The 13,871-nt window shown below is 40.6% G+C and overlaps 1 protein-coding gene across 4 annotated transcripts in view; it reads right to left on the bottom strand.

The window, feature by feature from the left end:
- Positions 1–12,208, bottom strand: part of ITSN2 (intersectin 2) — a 126,884-nt gene extending 114,676 nt beyond the window's left edge. For 2 of the 4 annotated variants that reach the window (XR_013345545.1, XM_077812448.1), the window contains exon 1: positions 12,090–12,208. The gene's annotated coding sequence lies outside the window, so the exon portion shown is untranslated. Of the gene's footprint in view, positions 1–11,984 lie in introns of all 4 variants that reach the window. The other 2 variants (XM_077812446.1, XM_077812447.1) reach the window with 2 other exon arrangements.
- Between the last annotated feature and the right edge of the window lie 1,663 nt (positions 12,209–13,871).

Raw genomic sequence — 13,871 nt, 5'->3', positions numbered from 1 at the left:
TCCCACAATATGAAAGGACAAGCTAGCAAACATAAATTCAGCATTGGTCTGTATTAACTTCTGTTCTTCATTTATTTATTTGCCTGTATTATTGCAGTGCCTAGAGGTGCCCAGTCCCCCTCATGAATTTGGGTGGGGAAAGGGGTAATTCAGTGCAACCCAAATAGTTCTACTACCCCTACATTTCCAACCAGGCCACTCACTGACCCAAATTCCTCAGATACAAACCCCCACAAAACTATTTCCATGTGTCTTTGGGTAAGGAACATGCTTGCCACTAAGAAAGAACTCCAGTTTTATGCAGTCACAGTGTCCCTAAGGTTTGGATATTACTCAGAAATCGAAGTGTGTATTAGTTTATTTTCACAAATTCCAAGTCTGGTAATCCCTTAGTCACCATATAACTACATCCTAGCATCCTTCATAATAAAGCAGTTCCTCTTACTCTCAGTTGATGGTGCAATTTCAGTGAAAGAGAATGCATCCGATGAAGTGAGCTGTAGCTCACGAAAGCTTATGCTCAAATAAATTTGTTAGTCTCTGAGGTGCCACAAGTACTCCTTCTTTTTGCAAATACAGACTAACACGGCTACTACTCTGAAACCTAGATCTACACTGGAGTTTCTAGATTAGAAATGACTCTAGATAACTTTTAAATTACAACAAAACTTGGAAATTTCCAAAGAACATTTTACATAACACCACAGATGGACACACTGCTGTGTAATAAAGTATGCCAAACAAAGAAAAGAATCCCTAATCAGAAAAGATTCCCTAATCAGAAAAGATTATAATCAAGTAACAAGCAGGTTACAACAAACACAGAATAGAAAATTACCTTTACAACTGGAATATTCCACAAAGTTGGATTTGCTTGAAGTGTTTTGGAAGAAGGAATTTTGTTTGGCAAACATTAACTGTTAAGGTGTTCTAAGCATAAGGCATAAAATATGGAGCTGGTAAAGGAGATATATTAACAAAAAAGTCATCAACTATCTCACACCAGTAAAGGGTACAGGCTGGCATAAAACCAAAGCCTGAAGTTAACAACAAGTGTAGTCCAACTCAGGAACCTTTTGATTAGAAGTTTAATGTCTGGAGCATAAGGCATCACACATGATGAAAACAGGAAAAGTTGGATGTCAGTAGGTTCAAATAACAGAACTGACACGTTCTTGTAAACAGATCACCTGACCAATCAATGTTTACAGCAGCAATTCTGCTCTCCCAGCCTGACCTAATCAACCATAGTTTCTCCATCCTTTCCCAACACTTACTATAGTTTTGAAGTGAGGAAATGAAGAAGAGACTGAAGGAGAGAAGAGGTAAGAAAAAAGCTAGAATTAGAATAAGAAAAAACTAATTTCTTCACTCAAAATATGTTTACTTGTTCTCATTCTAAGTGAAACTTATATAGCATACGCTTTTCTAATATTTAATTTCTATCTGAAGCAATCACATACAAATATTTCCAAAAAAAAAAACCTAGCAAAAAACTGCTATAAGGCAGGAATGGTTAATTAGTTCAATTGTTAGGTCAAACCAGTTCATTTACAAGCAAGTTGATAAATATTCTGGAAGCCATGGTTCAGACACCCCACTCCTAAAAGAGCAACATAACTGAAAGGGGAAACAGTGGAGAAAAAGTAAATAGACAGCAAAAAATCAATCAGCAAGAACACAAACTCCAGAGGTTGCTGTCTAACTGATTTACAAAGGAAATGTAATACGTATTGGCAACATATTAACCTGGAATAATGAACACTCTGGACTAAAAGAACTAATGTCCTAAACAGGATGTCTACACTATTGCTGAGGAGGCCAATTTTATTTTAATTTTTATTGGTAGTCCATTAAGTGTGCTATAGGTTGTAAATGTTGATATGAACTACTGTATTAAGTAACTGAGTCTAGAATGGATGCTAAAATAATAATTAAAAAATGATGGAGTATCTCAACAGTCATAACTTTTTTGTGGCAGAGGGATTTCCCTGAAGCAGGTAATAGTTTTAAGTGGAAAATACTAGCTTTATGAAATATTGGTCAGTCTGCTAAGTTGCACAATTATCAGAACTATAGTAAGAAAGCACAAATATTCTCCTAAACACATAGTTATTGGGGGGGCAGGTGGGGTTTATTTAACAGTATCACTTTTAAACCAGCTACTCAGTTTCCTGCTATTATGCTGACTTACAGAGTTGTAATGATTTTAACTGGTGCACAATGACAACAGGAAACTTACCTAAATTAAAAGTTAATTTATTGAATGAAGGCCTTGATATCTCTCTTCATTTTCTTAAATATTTGGAGTGATCCAACTGGGGCAGTGTGGGTCGACAAAACAAAAGGTGAAGAAGAATAAACTACTCAGAATTACTGGCTATCTCAAGAACAGATTGAAAAGTGGTTCTCCTTACTTTAAGGAAATATCCGTTTTATACTTGTCACAGGTGAGGCCTAGACAAACTAGGAATTGTTAAGAAAGCAAAAAACAAGTTAATGGTGTGGATTAAATGAGAGCCAAAACACAAGCCAAGCAACAGGAACCAATTATATATACACAATGAAAGTATATGAAATGATAAGGTTAGTTTCCCTGTCAGTAGGTACAGTGATGGGATTTTTCACTACCTTAACTATCGTTGGCTTATCCGTACAAGCAGACAGAGCTAGCTCAAAGAAAAACATGTAGGCTTAGTCTACACTACAAAATTGTATTTACATAGCTATGTCAGTTAGTAGTGTGAAAAAAAAAACAACACCACACCTCTAGACAAACACTGCTACGCCAGCAAAATCTCCAGCATATATGCAATTATGCTACCAGAAAAGTGCTTCTATTGGCATAGCTAATGCCATTCAGAGAACTGGTTTAGCTATGCTGGTAGAAAAACCTCCTTTTGTTGATATATGCCATGTCTATGCTAGAGGGCTATGTTGGCATAGCTACACTAGTATGGCGGTACCGGCAATGTAGCAGACAATCCCTTATTTGAAATCTCGGATTTTGTTGATTTTCCCTATTCTACGGACAGTATCTTTAATCTGATTCTGGACATATCTTTTGGAAGCCTAACCATATAGAAAAATCTCCTCCTATTTTTTCTCACAAGCAGAAATTAACACTGGAAAGCCCACCGTAAAGCAAGAGAGATATCTGTCTTCCCGATAACGCAGCAATACCATGGAGTACACCACAGCACTATTTTCTCTTTAGGATGCAACAGATCTGCTCTTTGACTTTTTGTTCCAACATTTGTCCCAGAAAAACAGTTCAAAGTATACAGTCTGTGGATCAAAGGAGCTTACTGCAGTTAAGCAGAAAAAGATATAAGACACATGAGAAATATAGGAGTCTTCTACACCCAACATCTCAAAAGGATAATCTTAATATGCTGTTTATAAAATTTTTGAAGCATTTTTGGGGGGTAGGGGGGAATTATTTAAATCTGGATTCACATTTAAAGTTAGAAGAACTGATGCTATATTTTTAACAACAATATAAAATACACCATGTCCACATCAGCAGTTAGCTGTAACTGTTACTGGCAGAGTTAGTATGGTTTACCTGACCAGCACAGGCACGTAGTTTTGTCTAAAAAGGAAGATGTACATCACCCAGGAAGCAAGACTGTGTAGCACTTTGCTTTTTAAAAGAACAACATATTTCTAACAGTCTTCAGTTAAGAATCTCAATCCACAGTGTGACAGAGGACTGCTACCAAAAACCGTTTTTAAATACAACTGTAAATTAGCATGATTAGAGTCTTAGTGTGACTAAAAAGAAAAGGAGTACTTGTGGCACCTTAGAGACTAACCAATTTATTTGAGCATGAGCTTTCGTGAGCTACAGCTCACTTCATCGGATGCATACTGTGGAAACTGCAGCAGACTTTATATATAAAGCATATAAAGTCTGCTGCAGTTTCCACGGTATGCATCCGATGAAGTGAGCTGTAGCTCACGAAAGCTCATGCTCAAATAAATTGGTTAGTCTCTAAGGTGCCACAAGTACTCCTTTTCTTTTTGCGAATACAGACTAACACGGCTGTTACTCTGAAACCTGTCATTAGTGTGACTAGGGAGCACATTTGCACGTGTACATGCCTGAAGATATTAGGGTGCCTTAAGAGAAGTAACTAAAAATAATCTTATATGGGAAAAGTAAAATACCCATAAAATACCTGACCTGCAGTAGTATAAAATTATCTGCTTCTTAACAATTTTATTTTAATTTTCAGAGTCCTCTGGGTTATTCAGATGCGGAAGGGTGATGGAAACCATAGACAACACATTACTAGGGCACAATGGAGCAAACAGATGGGGCATTCAACTGGAATTTCTCCTTTCAACTTTAAACACCAAGTACCAGGGTCTACAATATACTAACACTTAAACGATTAGAAACAACAGCAAATGTATTTAAGGCTTTGTAATGGATTAGGTGCCACTTTATCTTGTACTGCAGGTTAAGCACACTAAATGATACCTAACTTGTCCTTGGACTAAGAGCACACATCCAGTAGAATGGTAATCGTATAACCTTAATTCATAATAATTGCCTAAACTAAATTATTTTTTGTGTGTACCTGTTTTAAGTGAGGGGTAGTTTGTAATATCTTTATATAAATTATTTAAAACTATCAAAATTCTTGGCTTCCAAAATATTGGTCTAAAAGCAGTGTATTAAAAAAATCAGAGGGGGTTTGTAATGTCATAATATGCTGTTAGCCATAATGGGAAATTTTTAGACCTGATGGGGATGTTTCAGAAGAGAATGACACACATCTCCTGTTGTCCGCCACTATTACTTCACTTTGTAAGTTTACAATGTTGTTGAATCACTTAACTACATATAGATAACATGAGTCATGATTAATGCCAAACACCTCATAAACTTAATTTGCAGGTAAGTGGGTGGCAAGTGCAACATCAATAGAATTACCAACTAACATATTTTAGCTACTATTTCTAATAGCTGAAATATTACTAAGATCCATACCAAAACACTACTAGCCAAGTTCACCGCTCTTGTATGTATGCCATTGTTTCATTTGCACCCACATACAGCAGCAATGTTTTTGACCCTAACTATTTAAAGTTGCAAAAAAATGAAAGGCTAATTTTCCAGTAAATGTTCTTTTTAATTTTGCAATTACATAATTCCAATGTGTTGTGCTGCTACTGTCACCATCTTGCTTCATTTGAATTCCATATGGTATTCTGAAAAGCATGTACAAAGCTGTTCTCAGCTATACATTAACAAACAAGTCTAATCCAAAAAGGAAAGGAGTACTTGTGGCACCTTAGAGACTAACCAATTTATTTGAGCATAAGCTTTCGTGAGCTACAGCTCACTTCATCGGATGCATACTGTGGGTATCTACCATCCTGATTTTACAGAGGTGATTTCTTTACTTCTATTTACTTCTATTTCTATTAAAAGTCTTCTCGTAAGAAAACTGAACGCTTTTTCATTGTTCTCAGATCCAAGGGTTTGGGTCTGTGGTCACCTATGCAAATTGGTGAGGCTTTTTATCCAACATTTCCCAGGAAAGGGGGGGTGCAAGTGTTGTTTCTTCATTCATCTACAGGAGACAAACAATTAACTTATACATTCTAAATTATATTATTGCTGGGGATGCTTTTAGATATTTCTAAGTGATAAAAATATGAACTGTGTATATTTTTACAATATGTGAACCGGATACTATATTTCTGATGTATCTTTTAGTGCACTCTCAGTCTGAACAATGCAGAGCTATTTATTGGTGATCTCCTCACAGGCCTTTTAATCTTGTACAAACTGCTCACCCCACTGCAGTAACAGGAAGATGTTACCTTTCTAAATAACTATGAAATGTGAACTACAGCAAAACATGTATTTTTATAGAAAGAATCAAATATTCATAAAGAAAGAAAAATTTTGTTTGTGTTTGAACACAAATAGTACACAGAGATAAAGCAACACAGTTGAGGACATTACATAAAAACGTCCTGACTAACTTTTAATCCTCAAACCTGAAGCATTAATAAAAATTAACATCCATACAGCACTTTTAATCTCCAAAGCACTTTAACAAACATTGACAAACTGAGCCTCAAGACACTTCTCTATCCTAATTTTCTAGCTAAAGAAAATGAAAGAGGTTAAGTAACTTGCTCAGTGTTACAGCTGGAATTAAAACTCAAGAACTCCCAGCCTCTTATTCTTGAGCTCAGACAACATCTCTAAACTTTTAAAGAAAAATACACCATAATGCACTATTTTACTCACTAAAAATGTTTCTGAATTTACTTTTTAACAGTGCACTTTATTATTTAGCAGTGAAACATTTGTTTTCAGAAAGATTATAAGTCACGTCTCTCTTTCCAGTGCTATCTAATCAATAGAAGCCTTTCCACTGACTTCCATGAGCATTACGTTCAGTCCCATATCTCCATGACACTGTTTACCTTTTAACATACACCACCTGAAAAATGAGCAGCTACAGAAAAACAGAAGCATCAAATAACATAGTGCTGTTGTTATTATTATTTGTAATACTGAAGCACCTAGGGCCCTAGACATAGACATGCAGGGTGTTGTTGAAACACAGAACAAAAAGATGGTTCCTGCTCCAGGAGGGTTCCAATCTAGATCGGGGTAAGGAACCTATGGCCTGCGGGCCAGATCCAGCCTATTGCTTAATTTCATCCAGCCCCCAGCAAGTCTTGGTGCCCCCCCGCGGGGCTGGAGCCGCACGTGCTGGCTCATGCCGCCATGGGTGGGAAGCCCCAAGCCTCTGCACTGTCCCCTCTCCCACTGGTGAGTAAGTTGAACATTTTATATTTCTCCCTAAAAAAAACCACCCTAAATTAAGTTGCTTTTTACTTGTGTGTGGCCCGCAATTGATTATTTCTGCGGGTCAATGACCCGTGATAGAAAAAACGTTCTGCACCCCTGAGCTAGATGAATAAATGAAAGACATACTTAGATAACAAGATGTTAGTCAATAAGATACTGAACATTTTTTAAAAGTAAACTTGGACTGGCCTGGCATTCAAGCAGTATTATATAGGAGACTGGGATTTATGACTTGAGATAAGTCCTTAAGTTCCATGCTTAGGGGGACTCAGGATAAGATTTTCAAAGGTACTGAGGCACTCAAAGATGTCTAGTAAGATTTTCAAAACACCGGGGCACATTAGGTGCCTAATTCCCATTGAGAAATCAATCTGGCTTTCAAAGCACAGCAAAAGCCGCATGCTCAACCAAGGTGGAATAGGTCTGTTGCATCAGCTGTCACAAGGCTGGGCACAGGGAAAACAAGAGCTTTCAAAAATACACTGGATGAGGCTAATATTGAACGAAGTTAATAATATATGTTTACAGTTTAAAAATATAGGTAACCTCACTTTCATTTTATACCCAGAGGTTATCACAATACTTAGTCCAAACAATACTGTTTTATTGACAAATACACATACAACCTGAGAGGATCTTTGCATACTATATAAAATAAACTACAGTCATAAATAAAAAGGGACAACTAATCAGTCATCTTCTTAGCAAGGTACTGGCGGCATTAAACCCCCAGCACCACTCAGCCACATAAATCAAGAGCTCCAGTGTAAAACATTAAAAAGGAGGAACAGGTCCTTCACATACTCGGTGGCTCAACATCATTAGAATTTTTCCAAAACAGAATATGCTCATCACCACTTATTTCTTCTGAAACAGAATGGAGAGAAATGGCAAGGGCCATAATCTAGATTCTAGAAGCTATAGAGAGAGATGGAGTATTCTGAAGCTGAAAAGTGGTTTTCAAGAATTAAAAGAAACAATCTGAAAACAGAAAACAATTAAAAATAGAAAATGCTGATACTAAATAGAAACAAAAATAGAAAAAGTAAGATTTAAACAAATAATATCAGAAAAAAGTATTAAATGTTTCATAAAAGTAAAATAAACAAATGGTTAAAATCAAACTAAAAAAAATGGAAATAGGAAGGAGTAAAAATACCTTACAAGGGAAATAAGATAGGAATAACACTTTTTAAAAAATCAAGACACTTAGGTATGGAGTGAAATGAAAAGTGGGGACTAGTCAGGAGTCAGCTTATGTTTTTAAAAGTCTAATATTGTGCCCTTTCCCCATCTCATTTGCCCCTCTCCTGCAAAGTGATCTAAATGAGAACATCCTTCAGCAAGATCAGGGCTCTTGTAAATTGTCAATTAAAGCATGATCTCTCCAAGGCAGAGCCCATGCCCAAGATTTGCAAGAGCAAATAATAATTCTAAATAAGTCAATTTTGGGGCGTTCAACTTCAGTCTCCTTACTTAAAGGGGGCCTAATTTTAAGAGGCTGGGTGCTCATTTCTGGTGTCACAAGTTGAACAACCAAAAGACACTAGAAAATTTTGACATCTCGGCCCTTATTTTTTTCCATTTGCCTGAATGGCACCTAGTATACTTTTGAGTGCTCAGTGAATGAATACATAAATAACAATGCAAGATAAATAGCTGCGTAAAAAATTATGATAGCAAACAGGACTAAAACTTCATATTCAGTAGTTTATATCTTACTACGAAAATGAACTTAATTCACATAATAGTAATATGACAGCAATATAAATATATAATGTTTGAAAACTAATCTAGGTATTTGCATGGGCCCCGTTAGGGTAATATCCAAAACTCACAAAAGCCTTCTTACTAACAATGTTCAAAATCAGTAACAGCCCTCTTCTACTTTGGTTTATTTGATCTTGCCCACATTAAGGAGGGAAAAAAATCAGTTCCCATAATTCATCACTGGTGCACTCCTCTGGGGGTAGATTAGATTACATGGTGATGAATATGCATAAACCCTATCTATAGTACAGCTTCCACTTTTGCTATCACTAGAACCTATTATTTATTTGTACTACACTAGCACCTAGGAACCCTAATAAAGCATCAAAGACGACCCCTTTGTCCTGGATTCAGTACAGTCAGAAAACAAAGAACACACTCACTGTCCCAGAGAGGTTACAACCTAAGTGTCAGTCAGGATACAACAGGTAGACTAACCAGACAAACAGGGTGGAGTACTATCGAAACAAAATGGTCAGTTTAGGAGAAAAATGGAAGTCTCAGCTTCCCACTTGCCTAACCAATGCCAGCTGGCAGTGTATATAAGCATTACGGCAGCACCAGTGAAGAACTAAGGGTCCAAATATTGCATGTGTAAATGCAATCTTGGAGTCTGACTTGCATTTTAGGGCAGTTGTCACTCAAAAGGCTCTAGGGAGACAAGCATGATCTAGTCTTCTGAACACAGAAAAAAGAGACAAGAACTCCCGAGTTTCAATCCCATGTCTGTCACTGACTCCCTGCATAGATTTAGCTAAATTATTCTTTGTGCCTCAGTTTCTGTGACGAAGTGGGACTGTTCTTAATGTTTCCTCTGAATATTGTGCGGGTGCCTCAGTTTCCCCTATGCAGTTCTTAAGTATCTAGATGGTGGGATAAGGGTGTATGATCATTGCAGAGCCCTAGAGGACAGGTGTGTGCAGGGGTCTGGTCACAAAGAATGGCCAACACCCTGTTTCCTGGCGACTGATGGGCTGGCCCTTCCTCCCTGCAAGGTGAGAGCTAAAGGGTTGGAGAACAAAGGAATCAGGTGACCTCCTGGCCCGGGGAAAGGGACAAAGCCAAGAGGAGGAGGGGCTGGAGACAGTTTCAGTCTGGGGCTGGCTGGGGAAGAGGAGTGAAGTGCAAACGTGGTTGTCTGGCTCACTGCCTCCCAAAATGGACCCAGCTGAGGGGTCCTGTTCTCTGCACCTACAAGCTCTGTTTTAGACCATGCTCCTGTCGTCTAATAAACTTCTGTTTTACTGGCTGGCTGAGAGTCACGTCTGACTGCGAAGTTGCTGTGGGAAGAGCACGGAGGAGCAGAGGATGCTGAATGCTCCAAGGTCAGACCCAGGAAGGTGGAAGTTGTGTGAGCTGTGTGTCCTGAAGACAGTCTGCTCACAGAAAGGAGACTTTCCCAGAGTCCTGACTGGCTTCATAGGGAGCATAGAGAGCATCGCCCGGGGACTCCCTGACAGTTTCCTCTTCTATAAAATGAGAGTGACACTTAATGGCTTAACATAGGTTTTATGAAGACTGATTAGTTGATGTTTATAAAAGCACTTTTTAGATGAAGTGCTAAGTATTATTAAAACTAAAATCTACTTCAAAATTTTGCAAAGTGTGACTCGCGTCACACTCTATTTGCAAATTATATACTTTTAAATTATTATCCAAATTATAGTAGTGCCTAAAGAACACAACCAGGTCCCCTAGATGGTGGCCACATTTTATTTTCTATAAAACATTACAGTGCCAAAAAAAAATAAATGGACAGAAAAAAAAAAGATACCATTTCCTAAGGCATTAACCATGGAAGTTAGTTTTCATCCGCTCTTAATTTCTTCAAACTACTGGTTTTCACAATAGCCTAAGAAGCAAACCAATAATTATAATAATCTTCATTATTCCATTCTCTGACATTCCCAGTATAGTCCATCTACCTAACCTTCCCAGTGTGTCATCTTCTTATAGATTGTAAGCTCTCCAGGCACAGATGTTCTGTATGTTGTCTCTTGTGGAGGCCTGAACCTGTTGTTTGTGCTTAATACCATTAATGTTAATCATTGGTACCATTTTCATTTCTTTACAGACTACCACACATACACACACATAATAGGGTTTACCAGCCACACTTTATTACTGAAATTATGAAACCAGTTCCTAGGAACAGAAAATTAGTTCCCATAGAAACATGCAGAAGTGCATTAGCATCAATAATTTTACTCCTCCGTCTTCCAAATCAGAGAGAACATGTGTGGGGGAGATTTGTAAACAATCCTCACTCATTTCTGAAAGCTTTTAAAATTTAAAGGTAAAACTGACAGAAGTTGAATCCAGTACTCATCAGCTGTGTTCAAGAGGACATAGCGGTAAAATGCTGCATTGCCCCAAGAGCTTTGAAGGTTACAAAAAAATCACTTTTCATAAAAGAGAAAAGTGCACATAAAACTTTACTATTTTAAAAAAGGAAAAACTTATAATGCAAAAGAAACGTCTGCTCGGCCTAATAAAAGCCACAAACCTGAAACATTTCCTCATCCGCTGCCTATTTTGTTGCCAAAGTTCTATTTCAGTTATTGTGGTTTTAAACTTTTGTACTGCATCCAGCTGCACACTGTGATGTGAGCTAAATAAAATAAACAAAATCGGAGATTTTCTCCTCTGCTATACTGTGCAAGAAGTGCTTACACTAGAAAAGATCGAATCCTAGTCCCATTCCCCAGAGAAAACTTCAAAGAAGTAGGTTGGGGGGGGTGATCTCTCTCTCTCTCCCTCCTAGTCCTTTTAGGGTTCCAACGTAACAAATGAACTAGAGAAACAAGATTAGAGGTGGGATTGATGGGCTGGGTCATACGGGGCTCCCCATCCTCAAGCAGCCTCCTGCCCCTTAAATCCTTCACAAGCCCCCCCTCGCTAAACACCTCAAATCCCAGGCATGTGTTCCCCAGGCCATTCCCCACTTCCCAAAGATTACTGCTCACAACAGCCCTCAAACCACACCCTCGAGTCCCTCTCCAGCCCCGCCCCCAACCAAGGCTACCCCATCTGCTCCCTCCCCAGCCCCCTCAACTAAGGACCCCCCTACTGCTCCCTCACTGGACTCTCCCCCTCCGCCCCCAAATCAAGGTCACTCCCTACCTGCTCCCTCCCCAGATCCCCCCAACCAAGGGCACCTCCTCCCTGCTCCCTCCCTGGGCCCCCAACACAGCCATGGCCCTGTTCCCCGGATCTTTCCTCCCCAGGCCCCCCACAGGAACACTCCCCTAGCCCAGGGACCCCCACGCTCCTCGCCGCCGCCGCCACCACCAGCCTGCCCCGCCACGGGGCTGCCCAGCCTCGTCCCCCGCCACGCTCCTCCCGCGGGGGCCAGGGCTCCGCTCACCCAGCCGGCAGGCAGACGGCTCTGTCCCCTCGGACCCCCACGGCTCCAACCCCTCAGGCCGGGGCCGGGCAGCGCGGAAGCCGCCCCTGGGCCTGCGGACGGTACCTGTTGCTCTGCTCGGGGCTGGCCCCTTCCCTCCGCCTCCTCCTCCTGCTGCGGCGCGGCGCGGCGCGGCGGCGGCGGCGTCAGCCCGAGAACATGGCGGCGGCCTCGCTCGCAGGAACAAGGCGAGCTGCGGCAGGAGGGGGAGGGAGCAGGAGCTGCCCGCAAGACACGGGCCAATGTGGGTGCGGGGCCAGGTCCGAGATACGAGCCCGCCGGAGATAAGCCTCTGGGACCAAAGTGTTTAGCATCCCGGGTACCGGGCCAGGCCTGAAACGCAGGCCAACAGCACCTCTGAGTGTGGGACCAAAGCATATGGCCTAGCGGCACCCTAGGGTGCAGGTGCCAGGCTCAAGACATGGGCTAACAGCATCCCTGGGTGTAGGACCAAGGCTAACAGGGCCCCTGGGTGCCAAGCCGAGATACATGACCCAGGAACTTCTCAGTGCCAATTGGCAGAGGGCACAGGGCGTGCCCAGAGTTTTACAGGGATCTTCTGAGTTGGAAATATTCAGAATAATTCACCAAAGGGTGGCATGGGAGGTCTCCACCGAGAATCAGTAGCTCATTGGTCATCCTAATCACTGTGAAATATATATGTACTGATAATATTTAAGGAGTTATGTATCTATACTGAAAATGATATTTTTAAGGGATTTAAGGCAGGTCACGAGAAGTGGGGATGTTCTTTTCAGAGAGGAGGTTGCAGAGGCTTGTCTCTGTCTGGTCATGTGTGTATTGCGCACTCTGTGTCTTGCAATGGATATATATTTGCATAGTAAGGCAGATACCAGGTATAAGATTGCAAAATCTACAAGAGAGAAAATCTACAGGACAAAACAATCTGCATGGGTGTGTCCTGTTCATAACTAAAATCAAAGGATAAGTATGGTATATCAGGGAATGCAGGGAAACTCATAGATTCTTCCATCAAAGGGGCAAGCCAACAGCGTGACTTGTCTCATGAACAGAAAATTACAGCCAAGGGTGGCTGTAAAATGCCAGAAGGACTTTGGATGAGTATTGCTCTATAAGACATAAAAGTATCTAGTTAAATAAGTCTAGATTCTAGAAAGTGTGTTATGATTTTATTTTATGTATCCACCTCCTTCTAATAATTCCTCTTGCTCCTACTAGAATCTCAATCCTTTGTTAAATAAACGTATGTTTCTTTTTACTATGATCTTATATAAGCACTGTGTGTTAAATGGAGCCATTACCTAAGGTGTAAGCAGGAAGTTGGGGTGTACTGTTCCTTTGGGAGCAGTGAATACTGTGAGTGTCCAGTGGAGTAGGGGCTGGACAATCCATGGAGATGCTCAGAGGGCAGGGAGGTTGGGGGGGAGGATGGAGTGTGCCTATTGCTAACCTGTAAAGAGACAGTGAGAGCTGCATAGACCTAGAGGAGTTGTGTTGCCCATTGCCAGAGGAGTTGGGGAGTGACCCCAGCAGGCATAAACATACTAAAGGTAGGTGGTAATGAGATGCATCACAGCCCTGGGTACCCCCCAGAAAGCATCACATGGTATACAGACTAACAGTGCCCCTGGTTTGGTGCCAAGCCATAGTGGTTAACAGGGACCTTAGGTGTGGAGCCAAGGCACAGAGGCTAATAATGCCCCTGGGATGTGAGGCTGAGGTTCAAGACTCTGGCCAAGAGGGCTCTGGTGTATGGAGCCAAGGCCCAAGACGCTGACCCAGAGGCCTCTGGGGCAAGGCCTGAGACACTGGTTTCAAAGATTTTTAAAGCCAGATTACCTAGTCTGACCTTGATAAAACTGACCA

Source organism: Eretmochelys imbricata, chromosome 3 (assembly GCF_965152235.1).
Source record: "Eretmochelys imbricata isolate rEreImb1 chromosome 3, rEreImb1.hap1, whole genome shotgun sequence".
NCBI lineage: Eukaryota > Metazoa > Chordata > Testudines > Cheloniidae > Eretmochelys > Eretmochelys imbricata.
The sequence above is the reverse complement of the archived record's forward strand: the minus strand, read 5'-3'. Positions and strand labels throughout refer to the sequence as shown.